Genomic DNA, 6,063 nt, shown 5'->3' with positions numbered 1-6,063 from the left:
AGAACCCTCGATTTTGGTTTGAGCTTGATTTCGACTCGAGCTCTTGATCTTGGTTCGAGCCAGATCCTGGCTCGAGCCCTCGAATTGATTCGAGGTCAATGTTGGTTGGTCTTTGGATTATCAGCATGATAGATCTACTCTGCATCATGGTTCGATTTAGATTCGAGCTTGATAATTATATCGACCTCGACACGAATCGGCCTCCCCGGGTTCGAGGTTAGTTTGTTCCACCTTCGGGATCTTACTTCGATAGATCATCGTTCGAACTCGATCGGACGTGCTAAGGCCGAAATCTATTTCGACCGTATACAACTAGTTTCACCGAATAAACTGGAGCATCATTTTGTATACATGTTAAATGCTAAGTACTTCAAATCACAAAAAATCATAATAATGAGAACAAAACTTGCATTATTCAACATTCTGCCTTCTTCCAAATCAAATTGCTGAAACTTTTCTAGTCATAAAATGAATCTGAAAATTTCCTTAAACTAAGGGACTGCTTTTACACTAGAAATAGAGATTATACAAATACTTATTAACAATTCGATATGATTTCTATGCCCTTCTAAGCATGCCTTGCTCCTCTAATTAAAATATTTCATTCCCTTGAAAGATCTGCACATATATTATTTTTTTATATTTTATAACATTAAAAAAAAACAAAAAAGTGATTTATTGGATAATTTTAACTATAACAGTCAAATAACATTTGAATATCAAAAAAGTTATAACAGCCAATCGCTATAAAAACCAAAAAAATATCAGGACAACCAAAGCAATTGTAGAAAGATTTGACGGTGTAAACAATCTTTCAAGTACTGGATATATTTGGTCCGAAATCTAAAAGAAGATACAAAGAAGGATTATACAAAAGCAAGTAGAAAAAAGAGAAAATGTGTAGATATTCAAATTTAGCACCTCTCAACAAATAACTAGTTGACGAAAATGTATAAATTATACTGTCTAAAATGAATCCAATGGTAATAGCATATTTCGATAACCTCAACAATGACCAACACAAGTCAATATCTTTCAACCCAAGAAGCCATGTACACACTATATGTATCACATTACAAACCAAATGTCATAGTAGACAAAATGAGACAAGACCTTCAAAGCTAAACAATTGTAACAAACATAGCCAACTGGCTCCAAAACAAACGTGAAGTATCATCACTTGCTTATGCACTATCATCCGGTGTCTTGGGTTCCTCTCTTGGTTTCAAAGACGCTGAAGGCGATGGAGCACCATCTTGACCCATTTCAGCTCTCAAATCGTTGATGCTTTGTTCAAGTTCATCAATCCGGTTTCCCATCTCGTCAAGTGCAGCCTTGTCAAGGACTAAACGTACTTTGTTCAAGCTTGATCTAATAAAACTATAAAAGAGAGGTAGATGCCCTGTACAATATAAAGACGTATTTGGAACAGTTTGATATGCAAACCATCCAATATGAGAACTCTCACCAGTATGAAAGAGGATTGGAAGCAAGAGCGACAGACTAAAAAATTGTAGTTGATGACAGTAATGAAACCCCTTTTAAATTTTTCTAAGAGACTAAAGAAGGTTAGATTATGTTGACGGATTACCAGAACCCCTACCGACCTAAAAAGTTGAAAGACAGCGAGCTGGAAACCATGAGCCACTCAAGAGCCTAAGAACCAAGAAGGCAGTTAACACATTCTTGAATTCACAGTTCTATGTAATGCTATACATAACTAAATGCATTTTAGATGACACTAATGTAAGCAACAACTGGATCAGATAGGGAACATCAAATTTGAAAAGGATATTTTTCGAGATGATTGATTCAGACATTGTCTGAAATCTGGTTTGCTGCAAAGAGAAAATATCAGTTAGATAACTCTAATTCATACATGTGAAGAATCCAAGGGGTTGCAGAGTGACCGGACTCACCATTTGCTGAAGAAGATTCTGGACCTGGAAGAGAAGGAAGGGCGGTAGTAAGAGTTAGATAGCATAAATGCATGTTCTCGTTTCTGTCAAATGATGTGCTAGTGAAAGCTATCAGAGACCAAAAAAAGGGACAGCGATACCAAATATGTTATACTTATATGTCAAGTGCACAACATTGATCCAAATGTCATGGTATTAGCATCATGATAAAGCCATATTTATGAATAAAGCTAACTCTTTAAAGGGCCAAGGTTGTATGTTAGAATTTTAATTTGATTATGAAAAAGAAAGTAACTTTTGACTCCAAATTCCAAAGTAATCACGCTTGATAACTCAGTGTGGTGAACAGATTGAGATGATTAGAAATTTTAGAGATTGTTAGCAAGCTAAGCGCAGGAGAGTGAGCCTTAAGCTAATCAATTAAAGAAATTAGAGTTGTCTTTGCCAGAAAACTTACAAACACAGTCATATCAGCAGTGCTTTGTTTTGAATTATCTCCATCATGCCCATCCTGCCAGAAAATTGTGATAGCTACGTTTAGAATAGTGCCAATACAGCAGCTCAGACGCAGGAAAACACGCATTTGAATAAAACATACTATTGATTGAAACCACACTTCTCTAATCTTTTTTTTTTTTTTTGGGGGGGGGGGGGGGGATGGTCTTATTTTGATTTGATGACTTTGATGACTGGTTCCACATGGACTACTTTCAGCAAGAAAAAGATTTGGAAATATTAGAATTGAATAATCCATAACTGCCCTCCCCCATCCCACACGCAAACATATGCTAACAAGGTACACTGCAAAGTCAAGGATTAACATGAAAACTGATTCACTTAAGAGTCTGAATTAAAGTTCCCACGATGAAAGATGATATTGTTGGCAATAGTAGTACTAGGAAAGTTTCATAAGAGATCTCAGAATTAGAACACATTGTGCTTTACAACGTCACTGGCAACTTTTCCAAACATGTTTAGGGTATCAACTCTATTAAACTAAATGCCCTAAACAGCATTGAACAAATATATTTATCTTGAATTGCTAAGTTTAATTCATCAAGGCAACTGATTGGATATAAAAAATAAAGTATCTCACAGAGTTCGCGACAATAATCCTTTCCCAAGTATTCAAAACGTGGGATTGTTATTGAAATTATAACCATCAACTAAAAAAGAATGCTAAGCAAAGATATACACAGTAACAGAGTACATGGTAGCCTCGGGACAACCAACACATGACAAGAAAGCTGCAATGTATGCAGGTTCCCAAAATGAATGCAAGTACCATATTTCTGACTTCATTAAGAACAAGGTGATGCAGAATGCACCTCAGTAACCCTTTTCACACACTTCTAACAGCAATCTATACCCCTAATTCATACATTATACAGAAGTGGTAGAAATTTTTCATTTATAAAAACAAAATATAGAGTCTACTAACTTCAGAGGCAGATGCAGCAAACGGCTCATCTGAACCCAGTACTTTAGGCGCGGAGCATAAACTTATGAGTAAAAATTACTCCCTCCGTTCACTTTTACCTGGCACGTTTTGACTTTTCACGCCCATTAAGAAATAATAAATGAAGTGCATAATTTACCATGATACCCATATTAATTGATGCATACTTTATTGGATTTGAGAAAATGATTTGAAGTGAGTAATAAATACGGTGGGTATAACAGGAAAAAAAAAATTGTCATTCTCTTGATATTAAAGTGACAAGTAAAAATGAAAATCTATTTTTAGTATACATGTCAAGTAAAAGTGAACGGAGGGAGTATCTAATTTTTGCAACAAATAGCAGTTCCGAACCCATAATTTTATAAAAACAAATGAGCTCAACGCTAAACACCTTAAAGGTTGAACGCATCGAGTTATTTCCTAGATCCGCCTCCGCTAACCACCAATGGTTGTGGTGGGATGGATATTATCCCTTCACCCTTAACTAGAGTTCTCGGGTTCGAGTACCTTGAGAACTCTAGAGATTTGTGCTTCAGTGATCAGTATTATTAAGTGCAAAATCTAGAGCACCTCGAAAGAGCCTCTAATTTGTCTTATAATTGAAAATATTGCAAATAGAACAATATGGATATAAACAATTCGCGTAACCAGTCTCAACTTTGGGAGCCCTAATTGTTTTTGTTGGTTAATTTATTGTGCTCACTCAAATCAATAATCACAAATTTGCTTCAACTCCAGTCCTCCTTTAGCTAAAGAAAACAAAATACAACAAAAAAATGACATTTTTAATGAAAAGAGGAAGTTTTACGGGTTAAAATTTTAATCTTCGTAATTGCTAAAATTTCAGCTCGATTGAATCAAATCTCCGAAACAACTGCAGCAATTCCGTTAATAATATTCAGTCCGATTACAAAATAAATCACAACGCAAACAGAAACGGAGTCAATATAATGCCTAAATCTGAAAGCAGAAAAGGTGCAAAAAGGTAACATTTTTTTTTGGATTACTTCATTACATGTAGAAAACCTGAAAATTAGAATTGATAGAGAAAATGAGCTTACCATTTTGTTCAGAATTCGATAGTAGCGCCACGAGACAGACAGAAATTGGGATACCAAAAATGGTGAAATTTGGGGGGTCTAAAATGAAAGATAATTTGAATTTGAAATGACCAAAATGGGTGCTTTCGCAGTGACCCGACCCGACACTCGGCAATAAAGCAAAGTAAAATTCACTTATTTTAACCTTTTGAATCAATAATAATTAGATTTCAATTATCGAGTTTCATTTCAATTATTAAAAACATGAAATGTGTTTTTCTTTTCTTGTTAGTCTTAGTGTACACGCTTTGCGTGTGTACCTAACTCAATAAAAAATTTATTTAAAATTTTTCTTTGAGATATAAAATAAAAATATAAGTTCTTGAAAATAATGAATGTTGGTCGTATATAACTAATAAAAAATAAAATTGCTCCACGAAAATACTCAATCATCAGTCAAATAATTCAACTTAAAATGCATTTCAAAGAATGACTGAAGTTAGAATGGGAAATGTATATTTAGTTTGGAAGTATCATTTTTCAAGTGAGATTAGTATTTAAATAATACTAATTAGCTAGTTCATACCAAATTTTAAGTATTTAATTGCAATTATATTTTTATTTGATAACAATTTTTTTTCAAATAGTAAAAAGTCGATTAGGTAAAAAATCATCCACGGAAAAAAGAAATGATAATTCATTGTAAATCTCAAAAATTTAAGAATCACTTTATACCATAAATAAAATCTACAATTAAAATATCCTTTTAAAAGACATAATTATAGTCAAGAAACTCGATTATATTCAGCTAAATTTAATACTATCTAGAGAAATTAAAAGATCTCATAAATTATTTTGTTGAAATAATTGATACTTTTGGAGTTTGTTATTAATTTATGTTCAATATTCCAAATAATTGTAATAACTAATTTAAAAACTTTGAAAACTAATATAATATAGAATACTATTATTAGTGGATTAGTCTTCTATATATTGTAAGTATTCTAATATAGAAGAGTTTCAAAGAAATTAGAACGTAAACAAGTTTTAAAGAAATTTAAAGAAACTTCCATATTATCCAAAGCCAAACGTACTTCCTCTTTCTTTAATGTTTTTATTCTATCCTTTATTTATTTTATTTATTATTTATATATAATTTAAGTGTAAAATTTATATAAAGTAAAATATTAATGATTTTAAAGTTTTAAATGTCAGAATATTTAATACAATTCAAATAAGAAAAAAGTTTATTATACAAACTCCTAAATGTTAGGGAATTAATTAAATGACTATTTTTAAATATTAAAAAAAATAATCAAATGACTATTTTATCCAGTGTTAGTTTTATTTTTAAAGGGTTAAAAAGGCTAACGATATTTCGCTAAAGGCTTTCGTGCTTTTAATATAATATAGATATAGATTATGCTTTTGTCATTATTTATGGACAATTAACATGTGTTTTGCACTAATGTCTATCCACTTACTTTTATACACTAGCTTCAAACATTTATAAGCATTAAACCGAAATAAATTAAACACTTTTTGAGCAAGATAATAAATGAACTCGCCTTTAACACAAAAAAGAGTAAAATTTAGGATTAGAGATATCTTAACATTAACACTCTACCCAAATAAGTTCTTA

General features: G+C 32.2%; 1 long non-coding RNA gene across 1 annotated transcript; it reads right to left on the bottom strand.

Annotated features, from left to right (window-relative positions):
- Positions 1 to 1,699: 1,699 nt before the first annotated feature.
- Positions 1,700 to 4,573, bottom strand: LOC107811395 (uncharacterized). Its single transcript, XR_012699477.1, has 4 exons — positions 4,443 to 4,573; positions 2,377 to 2,430; positions 1,920 to 1,943; positions 1,700 to 1,838 (listed from the first exon to the last, which is right to left on the bottom strand). It is a non-coding gene; the product is annotated as an uncharacterized LOC107811395 (long non-coding RNA).
- Between the last annotated feature and the right edge of the window lie 1,490 nt (positions 4,574 to 6,063).

This window comes from Nicotiana tabacum, chromosome 15 (genome assembly GCF_000715075.1).
Source record: "Nicotiana tabacum cultivar K326 chromosome 15, ASM71507v2, whole genome shotgun sequence".
Lineage (NCBI taxonomy): Eukaryota > Viridiplantae > Streptophyta > Magnoliopsida > Solanales > Solanaceae > Nicotiana > Nicotiana tabacum.
The sequence above is the reverse complement of the archived record's forward strand: the minus strand, read 5'-3'. Positions and strand labels throughout refer to the sequence as shown.